At 39.4% G+C, this 12,192-nt stretch overlaps 1 protein-coding gene across 2 annotated transcripts in view; it reads right to left on the bottom strand.

The window, feature by feature from the left end:
• Nucleotides 1–7,308, bottom strand: part of HTR1F (5-hydroxytryptamine receptor 1F) — a 205,454-nt gene extending 198,146 nt beyond the window's left edge. The window contains exon 1 of one of the 2 annotated variants that reach the window (XM_019023145.4): nt 6,973–7,308. The gene's annotated coding sequence lies outside the window, so the exon portion shown is untranslated. The remainder of the gene's footprint in view (nt 1–6,972) is intronic. The other variant, XM_019023146.4, reaches the window with a different exon arrangement.
• Between the last annotated feature and the right edge of the window lie 4,884 nt (nt 7,309–12,192).

Below are 12,192 nucleotides of genomic sequence, written 5' to 3'. Positions count from 1 at the left end.
TGAGTTTAATTATGAACCTGTTAACTGAGCATGGAGGTCATCCATCTGTCCATGTTACCATCTTGAGGGCTTTTAGTTTAATAGGGAGGATTGGGCTAGATATGCAGAAGAGAGGGGAATTTACCCCAATGCCAGGATGTATCCTACTGGTGCTACTCAGGGGACTACTTGTACCAGCTCATGGAATTACATAACGTTGTATCAGATAGTGAGGGTTTTATTCTCCTTTCAATTTCCTTTCCCTTTGGATTAACCACTTCAAAGACTTCTAGCTTGGTGGAAGTTTGTTCTTAACTTTTGCTCATCTACTTTTTACTTCAACAGAATATCAGCCTCGGGCTCAAGTCTTTTAGCTGAGAATAAATACCTAATTAAAATGTAATAATATCACTATGTTGTTTGCTAGATTCTTTTTATCATTACATCTTATTTGTGGCAGTAGTATCAATTTTCCATTAACAATATTGATAAGGATTTTATTTTTATTTATTGCTATTTTAAAATATTCAATTTAAAGAAATTATATAAATAAGAAATATTGTTGTATGCAGGTATGAAAAAAAATCATGAAGGCAGTATGTATAAGGACTTGGATATACCAAAAGGGGACTATTATTGGGTAATGCTAGAACTGAGAGTCACCTTCACATTTGGACAAACTAGGATTCATCATCTCATTTGGTGTTGCTGAAATTACAGTAGCTGATGAAATTTTTTTATAAGCAAGCCTAGGAAAGATTCCCAACTCTCACTGATGGACTTAAATGAGTCTGCTAATTGTCTAAAATTATCTGCAAATATTTGTATCTATGTGCATTTTTCCCTTGGGGAGAAATGACATAGTTTGTTTTTATTTTCATTTTTTCCTATTTTTGTTTTGAGACTCTCAAAAGGATCTTTGACCAAAACATAAAATGGAAGTGAATGAACAAGAGAGCTAAGAATGGGCAATGGAAGAGGATCACCAAACAAATGGAGAAGTAAAAATCAAAGATATAATAAGGGGACCAAGAGAGTGCTGTCAGAGACTTCACAGGAAAGACAAGTGTCTCTGAGCCTCAGGAAAAATAAGGAATGGATGATTAATGGTTAGCTTTGTCCAATGTTACTGAGTCGTTCGGTGAGCTGAGGTTTCAGTGACCAGTAGCTTCTGATTTAATAATATAGTGACTATTGCCAAAGTAGTTTCATGGGATGGTGGGAGTGGAATTTGGCCTGTGGTGGGAGAGGAGTTAATGGGAGTGGAGGAGCTGGTGACAGGAAATAAAAATTAGGTTTTTTTTTTTTTTTGAGGGAAGATAGCTGAGAAAAGATCAAATGGGACTCTAGCTACGGCGGGTGGAGGGGGTTCAGGGTCATGAGAGTTTTGCTGTTTTTCTGCTGGTTTTATGGATGGATGGGAGTGATATAATCTTAATACTTTTAAATAACGAAGTCATGAAATACAGAAGAGGCTCAAGTTGCAGGTGGTTAAAAGAATTGTTTATGAAGCAAAATTCAGATTGGAGTGGGGGCAGTTGTGGGACCCACAGCAGAGAGGGTGGTCAGCTTGACAATCGGCCTAGAGGGAAGCAGAGGAGCTGAGCAGATAGACATACAGGAGTTGGAACTGGTGAGGGAGATTCATTCCTGAGAACCTCTGAAGTCCCGGTGAAGAACTGTCCTGAGACTGAAGGGGGAGGGGGCAGAGACAGTGTTAGTTTGGAGCAGGTGGGAAACTGGAGGGAGTGGCAACCAATGGTAAGAAAGATTTGATGAGAGTGATGATCCGAATGACATTAAGACCTGAGACTTTATGATGCCATCAACTGCAATTGTACATGCAACTGTCCCAAGCACACTTAGCTTTAGGAATGTAGGATGCTGGCCAAAGGACAGATCCAAATCTGGGAGTTTCTGGGAAATGGCACTGTCCCTGTTCCTCATCCTGCTAGTTCCCTCTCTTACTAGCACCAGTCATGCCATCCCCTACCACTTATTAAAGGGTTTGCTCCCACAGTAGTCCTTTTTGTCCCACCATCAGCTTTGCCTTCTGTGTAGTTTATCCTCATTGGTCTACTTCCGACATTAGTAACTCTCATTTTAAAAACAAGTCTCCATGGCCCACTCCAGCTACTTTTAATCTTTTTGAAACTTTTTCAGAGTTGTGTGGTACATAGTATTAATTTCCTCATCACCCATTCTTTATTTTCTTTCATATTTTAAGCTACATTTTTTTTTCAGATTCATGTGTGAAGTTTTATTTAGGGTTTTGAATAGCTAATCTATGTGCACATGATTCAAAGGTATTAAAGTATATAAAAACAGAGTTTATCTTCCTTCTATCATTTTACCCTACCATCCAGTTTCCTTCCTTGTAGGAAACTACTATTGTCTACTGTTTTTAAAATATGTTTTCATAAAGGCTCATTTTGATTTGTTCTGTAATAAATGATAGCATTTCAAACATACTGCATTGCAACTTTTTCTGCTAGCTTAGCAGACTTTGCAGATCTTTTAATTTTAACATATGGAAAGCTGCCTAATAATTTTAACACCCGGATAGTATTCCATTGAATGTACATACAGTAGTTCCTAGTTATCTATTAGGCATAGGCCCAAGACCCCCCAGTGAATGCCTGAAACCATGAATAACTCCAAACTCTCTGTATACACACTATGTTTTTCCCTATCCATACATACCTATGATAAACTTTAATTCATAAATTAGGCACAGTAAGAGATTACCAACAATAACTAATAACAAAGAACAATTATAACAATACTCAGAGTGACATGCTATTTAAAACATGATTTTTGTATGTCTGAAATTTTCCATTTAACATTTTTAGACTGTGGTTGACTGCCGGTAACTGAAACTAGGGAAAGTGAAACTGAATAAGGAGGGACTACTATATATAGATTATTTGGCTTGTTTTCTATGTATACGTATTTATGTTGTTTTCAATTGTTTGCTTATGTATAAAACTGCAAAGAGTAACTGTGAACATCTATTATTATTTTTACTTAAGTGCAAGCATATCTGTAAGATAAATTTCTAGAACTGGAATCACTAGGTCACCAATCTATGTTCAATTCTTAAAGATCAATCTTGTCACCACCATTTTGACTGAAATAGCTTAATTCCAAGGTAATTCTTTGCCTTTACATAATTTTGTACTTTAGCAACATTGGACACAGCTGATCAGCACTTCCTTTTTTCTTAAAAAAAGTACTTTCTTCTTTTGGCTTCCATAATATCACACCCTTCTGGATTTTTCCCTATTCCACTAACTGCTCCTTCTCAGTTTCCTTTTATGGCTCCTACCCTCTTCAATATCCATATTTTGGACTGCTCTAGAACTCTTTTCTCAGCTTGATCCTTTAAATACATTCTCCCCTGAAATTATTTCATAAAATCCCGTTCTTCTAAATGCCATTTATATAATGATGACTCACACATTCTTATCTCCAACTCTGGCTTTTTCCTTGAGCTGTGTCCCATCTACCCCTGTTATGCCTGCACCTGGATATCTAGTAAGCTGCTCAAAATGTAACTGTTCCTTAGTCTTCTCATATCAGTTGGTGACAACTGCATTTTTTCCTGTTGCTCTGGTCATAAATCTAGACATGAGCCTCAATTCCTTTCCTTCCAACACCCACCATATCTAATCTATCATCAAGTCTTGTCACCTTTGCCTCCAAATACATCCAGAATTCACACACTTCTCACCATCTCTACAATACATCCTGGTTAAAGACTAGGCTGGCAAACGCTAGTGACTGCCTGACAGCCTTCTTGCTTCCCCTCTTGTCTTCCAACAGAAACTCTCCAAAGAATAGCAAGAAGTTATTGGGGAAACTGTTTCCTGCTGAAATGCTTTCATGTCTTCCCACTGTACATAGAAGAAAATAGGAGCTCTGTACTCTGGGTTAAATGGACACATATTACTTCTGAGAGAAGGAAATAACACAAAGAAATTGGAAAGATTATGAAATTAATAGAGTTTCCCCTTTTTCATACTCATTGATGTAATTTTTGCCTATTTCTGTTCATTTCTAGGCTCTAAAATATGTCTCTTTTGTTCATTTTCAAATGGAAGGATCATGTCTGTTTCAGATGTCAATTTTGAGTTTTCCTACTGCACTTCAAGGTTCTTCACTTTTAGATCAGAAATTAGTATTTCTTCTCTGTCTAATTTAAGGCTGAGGGAATGGAAAAGTAAGGTTTCCACTTACAGGGCACGGGAACTGTGGTTCTAGGTTGGATCACTACATATGTTTCCCTAGGGGTTTCTGGACCTGGCCACTGAAAGATTAATAGTGCTTTCAGCTAACAACCAGAAGGCAACACACAGCATCTTGTTTACCCTGCCTCAAACAGCATCCTGTCCACCTTTCATATTGGAAAAAAAAGAGAATCCTGCCATGGTTTTGCAAATATCGCTATGTCCATGTTGTTTTACATTACCCAGTTATTACTAACGTACTAGAGAGTGCCCTTCAAACATCTTTAAAATGATTTCAGTAAAAGTTAATCAAATTCAAAAAAGACCACATTTGCTAGATAAGAAAATTTAAACTATCACTCCTTTTATTTCTGATTAAGAAGTAAGTTGGCCGGGCGCTGTGGCTCACGCCTGTAATCCCAACACTTTGAAAGGCCAAAGCGGGCAGATCACGAGGTCAGGAGATCGAGACCATCCTGGCCAACATGGTGAAACCTTGTTTCTACTAAAAATACAAATTAGCTGGGTGTGGTGGCATGTGCCTGCAATCCCAGCTACTCAGGAGCCTGAGGCAGGAGAATCGCTTGAACCAGGGAGTCAGAGGTTGCAGTGAGCCGAGATTGTGCAACTGCACTCCAGCGTGGAGACAGAGACTCCATCTCAAAAAAAAAAAAAAAAAAAGTCAGTCATAATTTTGAAAGTCTTTGGGAAAAATATGCGCCCAACTTTAAATAAAAACAAAATATCTTCTAAGAAAAATATGTGTATAATTTTAATTAACTGCTTTATAGTAGTCTTTATAAGAACAATAAAAACAATATAACTAGTTAATATATTCATTTTTAAAAAGTGAACAAGTTAACTTTACAAATGTGCTGTTGCTCAATCCCACCCATTTATATAATAAAATTTGGCTAATGCGGCAAGATGGCAGAAAGTGCATTATTCTTTAAAGTCCTCATTCCAACAAATAAGTTATTTGTATGCTGTTGACAGGGAACAATCCCTTAATATAACTTAAGCTCATTAGCTCTGTAATAAGCCCACTTGGATGAAGCGTGAATAAATGATTCATACTAACTGAAAGACATGTGGAAAAATATACGGAACTTCCTTGGATTAAAAATTAGTAAAATAAGTTATTTTCAAAGGAACTCCTAAGGTAATAGCAGGCAAGTGTAAAACTTGTTCTAGAAACATCTGAGTTTGTTCCTTTATTGAACCACCTCTCCCAAAGCTTAGAAAACCCCTTTTGATTGGAAACAGTGAATACATACTCTCATTCTCAAGACTGACTTTGAAACAAAGATTAGAATGGGGTGGGGGGAAGCATGAACGACTCTTTCCTTAGGGAAGGCACGAAGTGGTGATGCTTGGACCTGTTTATGAATTTGGGGAGGGGAAAATGGAGAGGAAGAAGAGGAAGAGACTGCAAGCCCAGAGGCGATGGCAGAGTCTTCCTCGGGTTTGCTTCTGCGTGGATACCCTCACTTTATCAGCGAAATGTAGCCCAGAGTTCATTCCACCTCTCACAAGAAACACACAGACAAATGGGGCACACCAAACTTAAGCATCATTAGACTGTTGATCATCAAGTCAAATTTCAAAGACTTGTATGTAAATAGAACTAGAGCGAAACCCGTTTTAAAATTTGTACTGTTTTCCTGTTTTCTCTCTCTCTTTTTTTTTTGGCATAGCATATCCACTAAAATTTAATCAAATTGTAATAATTATATATCTGTTCCAGAATATGGGGGAGAGGTTAATGCCACCTGCTTATGTCATCTTAAATATTCACCTAACAAATCATCTTAACTATATTACGATCGTCAAGGTGCCTGGGAAGTAATTAACATGCAGGAAAAACAAAATCTACTCCTTAAGGCTTCTTCCAAAGTGCCTGTCCTTACGAAAGGCTCTCTCATCCAGAGCCCCATCAGTGGCCACCTCTTTCATGCAAACTGAAATAACCTCAACATCACATCCAGCATTGGAACCTCCCCAAATGCCCATCTCCGTTTGCATTTTTTCTACTCATCCCTGAGCTCTCACAGCCCCTTTAGGGGCAGGACCCCTGAGGATGAACCCTCATTCCGCCGGTCTCTCGGATCCCCCTTTCTCTTTTGCTTGATTGCCCCTCCAAACAGGAAGGCGCCAACAACCCTACCTTGAGTCAGACCTGCGGCAACTAGGCAAGCTGCAGCCGCGAGGTAGAAGCTCTCTCTGACCCTTTTACCTTAATGGTTCGTACCCGCGGGAAATTAAGTTGGAAAACTGCAAGCGATTTCCGATCTACGGCTTCTTCCAGCTCCTCAGATTTATCTTACCGTCCCCCCCGCGAATCCTCCCAAGATCCCACCGAGAGATGGATTCGAAGACTCTCCCCTCCTTCCGCTGCTGGATTCTGGTCCGTGCCCCGTCTCTCTCCACCCCAGCGGCTCCCCGAGGTAGGAGCGCCAGGAGCCTGCGCCCTAAGTGGGGTCTCGCCGGCTTGGACCGCCACCCCTCGCCCTTGGGCCCGGGTCAGACCCCTCCCTTCCTCCCAGCCTTGACCACTATCTCCGCCTAGCACCACGGAACTTCGCCCCCAGGGAGCAGAGGTTGTGGGCAGAAACGGGAAAGGGCAATTTTTGAATTACTGCGCTGTTAGATCAAAGTAGTGTGGGAAAGGACTTGGCGCCGGCTTCCCAGCGTTTCCGCCGAGAGCAAGCGCTGTCCAGCCTCCCACTCCCCACGTCCCCACGTCCCCACGCCCCTTCCCCACCTGCGCGCCAGATGCGGGCGTGACGCGCACTCCCGGGCTCAGCGCTGATCCGCACACTCACCCCTGGCGCTCCGTGCAGCAGTCGGAGCTGGCAAGGTGGCGCCCCCAGCCCCGGGGCGCGGGAGGGCAGGGGCGACCCCACGGGGCAGGAAGACAGCAGCGCCTGTCGCCAGCTTTCGGGGCCGCGACGCTGACTGCGCGCTGGGGAAGTCTTGCGCCGCCCTTGCGGGTCCGGGGCGCCTGCGGGCGGGCGGACGCCCGAGGCTCTCCAGCACGCCTAGCACCCGTCTCCTCTTGCCTTCCTCCCTTCAACACCCCTCTCTCCCTCTCTTGCTTCTGTCACTTTTTCGCCTCCCTGCCTCTTCTCTCCTCCGTCTCCTCCCTCCCCTTTCACTGATGCGTGGAGAAGGGCGGGGGAGAAAAAAGTCCCGTCTCTTAAACTTGAGTGATACCTTCGAGATTATCTGTTCATGGAATCCGAAAAATGACGTGAATCACTTTTCCGAAAACCTTTAAAATAAAATGATTTTTGCCTCACATTTTTTCATCTTTGCGTCTTCTTCCCAGTGACTCTTTTTATCCAGCTGGGTGGCTAGCAATGAGAGAGGTCAGATAAAGAAAGCAAAACGGGAATTATAGGTAGCGGACTTAGGAAGTGGGATCGTGAACAGCCATTGGTTGGGCCCAGGGATTAATTTACCCACAATTTCATGAAGAATGCATTTTCTGAAAAAGAAGTGGTGTTGGAGCATGAGAAGGAAGATAGGCAAGGTAATAGGGTCAGGATTTATTCACAATTTTATTCTCAGGCATGCCTGGTGGTTTATCCAGGAGATGCCTTAGCATATGTTTGTAGTGCTTTGACCTGGAGAGAATACGTGACCTTTTCCGTTCCTGGCCTTAAATCGTTTTCGACTAATGTTTGGTAGCCTGCAAAGAGTCCAGTTAGCCTGCCAGGAATTCCCCAAACCTGCTTTAAAAGACCTTAGAAACTTGTATGCTTCTTGGAAGGTGGCAATTTTTCACCACTGAAGCAGGTCTCCAATGCTGAGAAAGGTGGGACAGATATCTATTTATTTATTTATTTATTTATTTATTTTGTACAGAGCACCGCCTTTGTAGTCCACAGATGCACCTTCCCAAGACTGAGTTTTACTCTGAGCCTGACTGTCTTAGATTCATATTCCCAGAAAGGAGCTACTGTTAACGAGAGATCCTTTCTGTTCTCCCATTTCCCAGCACTAAGTTGATCTTAGATGAGTCTTTCTTATAGACCAAGCCTGTGCTTTCCAGCCCACCTTCCTTCCATTGGTGAAGTCATCCATGATATTCTTCTGGTATCATATATTTAAATGAGATAGCGTATATAAAATACTAAACATAATGCTTGGCACTTAGTAGTCAGAAATGTTAGCAGAATTATGGGTAATGACGTCAGATTATCATTAGCATTTATTTTATGTTTTAATTCTCTCACGTAGTTTTTTAGCCTCAATTTCCTATGCCATGACTTGCACAGTTCTTGTCTTTGTCCCTTATAAATATATGACAGCGTGTTTATGGCTACTCTTAGCAGAGTACAGTGAAAATAATTTCAGAGGAAGTCCAGATTTATAACTTTCCTAATAGGACACAGTAATTTCTCTAGAAGATATGATGTTGACAGCCTTGACTTTACACTTGTAACTGAAAGTAATTTGTAACAAATCTTGTAGATGACAGCCATGGATAAAGTCCAAAGTTATATTTCCTCAACAAGCAGATTAAGAATATCTCCACTTTATACACAGAGTTTCTGCAATGATAGTGCAAACAGCAAGTTGTCCATAGGAACTAACCTGCAATCTGGAGAGCTGAAGACCTCAACTTTAAGGTGTTTCCAGATGACATATTTGGACTTACATAGTTGGAGTTTACAATTTAGTGATCTATCTTGGGAGTAGTTATGTTAAGTGAAGGTGTGGAAAATACCCCATCTGTGATGCAATAGGAATATACAGTTTCAGATGCTTCTGCTATTGCTACTGCAGCAAACAAATTGGTTAGGTATCAGTGATGAAAATGCACCTTGCGTGCTGCAACAGGACGTTGTGCCCTAGAGGTATTCCATTTGCTATTCAGTGCACAGATACTTCACCTGGCAGGCAGGACACAGTCACAGCACTCAGCAAGGGTTTCTCTGAGTAGCAGATGCCATAGAATTAACACTGTAGGCTGCTTCTTTAGATAGACTACATTTTAGAGGCCTTGCTCTCAGTGAGAAAGAGGCCAGAATCTCAGTTAGTTTTTAAATTCACTGCTTTTAAGTTGTTTAAAGTGAATTAAAGTTCAGACCAGTTCTTTCTGAATGCTTAGGAGAAAGATCCTGAAAACACTGGTGCTTTTAAGGTCTTGTTTATTTTTAATCTTAGATATGCAGAATGAGGGACATGTCTTAATAGACAACACACTAATTGTCTGTTCTTTGAGCTTTTGGCAGAAGGAATATTTTATTAAGGACAAATTGCACTAATTTGGTGATATCGATCTCAGTTTAAGACGAAGTTGAATCTCTCTTGTTCTTTTCAATTAAGCTGACTGTGAACTGTAAAAAACAGCCACAAAGTGCAAAATTAAGGGAAAAAAATCCAAGAAGTTGTAAAAGGATGTAAGTAGTGTAGACAAAACTAGTACAAATAGTGCAGGCCTAAATAACATAACCCTTAATAGTTTATGTTTTTCTTGAGTTATTTGGTTAACTGAGGAAGACTAACCTCATTTCATATATCTTATAAGATATACTGACTCATCCCATGACATCAAAAGGTCGATTTTTGGGTGCATTATTTTAAGTACCTTTTAACTGTATTTTGAAAAAAATACTGCAGAGTAAAATAAAAATTCGCAATGCAAATAAAAGCAATCAAATAAGCAACTGTTTCCTGGCTTATGGGAAAAACATTTTAGTTTTTTTTATAATTATTCAGATGACTGTATGCAATCATTAAATTCATCAGGTAATTGCTTAGTTCTCCTTTTGGAAGGAAGTCAAATAGAAAGATGTGAGAATGTTAAATAAATATAATTATAATTTAACATTTCCATAATATGTAGGTGAAGACTGGGTTGGAAATAATCTGTTATAAAATAATGTTTATTTGCTTGTAAACAGAAAATATCCCTAGGCTCTTCTCTAGAAAATATTATCATATCTAAAGCACTGACCAAAAATTGGGTTTATAGTTTAAATTCATTTTTATAGAATTTTTTTTTAATTTTTAAAATTTTTATTTTATTTTTTTTCTTCAAGTCTTATTTTAAGTTCTGGGGTACATGTGCAGGATGTGCAGGTTTGTTACACAGGTAAACATGTGCCACGGTGGTTTGCTGCACAGATCAACCCATTGCCTACATATTAAGCCCAACACCTATTAGCTGTTCTTCCTGATGCTCTTCCTCCCCCTGCATACCCCCCAAAAACGACAGGCCCCAGTGTGTGTTGTTCTCCCACATGTGTCCATGTGTTCTCATCATTCAGCTCCCACTTATAAGTGGGAACATTCAGTATTTGGTTTTCTGTTTCTGCGTTAGTTTGCTGAGGACAACAGCTTCCAGCTCCATTCATGTCCCTGCAAAGGACATAATCTTGTTCCTTTTTATGGTTGCATAGTATTCCATGATATATATGTACCACATTTTCTTTATCCAGTCTGTGATTGCTAGGCATTTGGGTTGATTCCATGTCTTTGCTATTGTGAATAGGGCTTCAATGAACATATGTGTGCATCTATCTACATAATAAAATGATTGCTAGGTCAAATGGTATTGCTTCTAGGTCTTTGAGGAATCACCACAGTCTTCCACAATGGTTGAACTAATCTACACTCTCACCAACAATGTAAACACATTCATTTTTCTTTATAACCTCGCCAGCATCTGTTATTTCTTGACTTTTTAATAATTGCCATTCTGACTGGCATGAGATGGTATCTCATTGTGGTTTTGATTTGCATTTCCCTAATGATCAGTGATGTTAAAAATCATTGACATTCCCATTCTAGTTAGCTAAATTTATGAGTTATTTTCCAGACATATGCAATATGTCTGGAATGCAACAGATAGTGAAGGAGACGACTGAATGAGAAGGTTCCAGGTCGGTCACTATGCAACAATCTTGCCTTAGGCTGTAGTTAGCTCATCTCTAATATTGGGTGGGTGAGTAGTGAACAAAATGAACACAAGCGTCAAAATGATTTCTTATCTGTTGCCACAGTGTTCCTTGGCTCCACAACGAAAAGAATTATAGTACAATGTTTTGCACATGATAATGAGTGATATGGCTGGGCAAAAATGTTGAAGACTATGTGATTTGCATCTACTATGATAGAAAAATACCAGTTGATCAAATTTACTTTAAATAGATACTAATGACACTAAACTACTATATAATCAAACTATCCAGCTAAAAACCGAATATCTCAAGAGATAGTCAATGTCAGTATATCCATGCCTCTTGAAAAATTTAATGTTAGTTCTCAGTTATATCATAGTTGTATTTTACCTAGAGCCATTGTTTGTATTAGTCTTAATACTTTCAATACCATTTCATAATTTCTCATTTATCCTGTATTTGGTAAGGCAATAAGAAAACTTCAGTTATATCTCTGCATTCATAATAAATCTGGTCATAAATGTCACAAAGGGCCCTTGCAGTAGACTTGAATTAAATTGGCTGTTAATTTCATCTAACCATTAACCTGCTTGATGACTTAAAAAGGTATTAAATTTCTTTCAATTTCAACTTCCTAAAATTTAATATGAGAATAAGGCAATTCTATCTATCTCCAGAAGTTACCTTGAGTATACCAGAATGTAGTATATGGACTTTCGTAAAAAGGGTAATGTATTACATAATATAAGACCAAATTTATGTGATGAATCTAGCAATAAAATCAAAACAAAACCATCAGGCTTTTGTTGGGTATCAACAAACACCTGATGGAATATCTTAGGATCTGCTAATCTTTGGGTTAAAATTTTGTCCTGTCAACACAAAGCAAATTTTAAAGGGAAAAGATTTCATGGAAATGTAAATTGCAACTATCAACCTTCAGGACAACCAGATAGGGTGACTTGTATGCATTTCTACCAGTGACTACTCCACCAATTGTAGTACCCTATGATAACATTCAAAAAAAAAAGTTGTATGTATATATAAGGTAAACAGGTTTTTCCTTCTTC

The sequence above is a fragment of the Gorilla gorilla genome, chromosome 2 (assembly GCF_029281585.2).
Source record: "Gorilla gorilla gorilla isolate KB3781 chromosome 2, NHGRI_mGorGor1-v2.1_pri, whole genome shotgun sequence".
NCBI classification, from domain to species: domain Eukaryota; kingdom Metazoa; phylum Chordata; class Mammalia; order Primates; family Hominidae; genus Gorilla; species Gorilla gorilla.
Note: the sequence above shows the minus strand (reverse complement) of the source record. Positions and strands in the feature narration are given on the sequence as shown.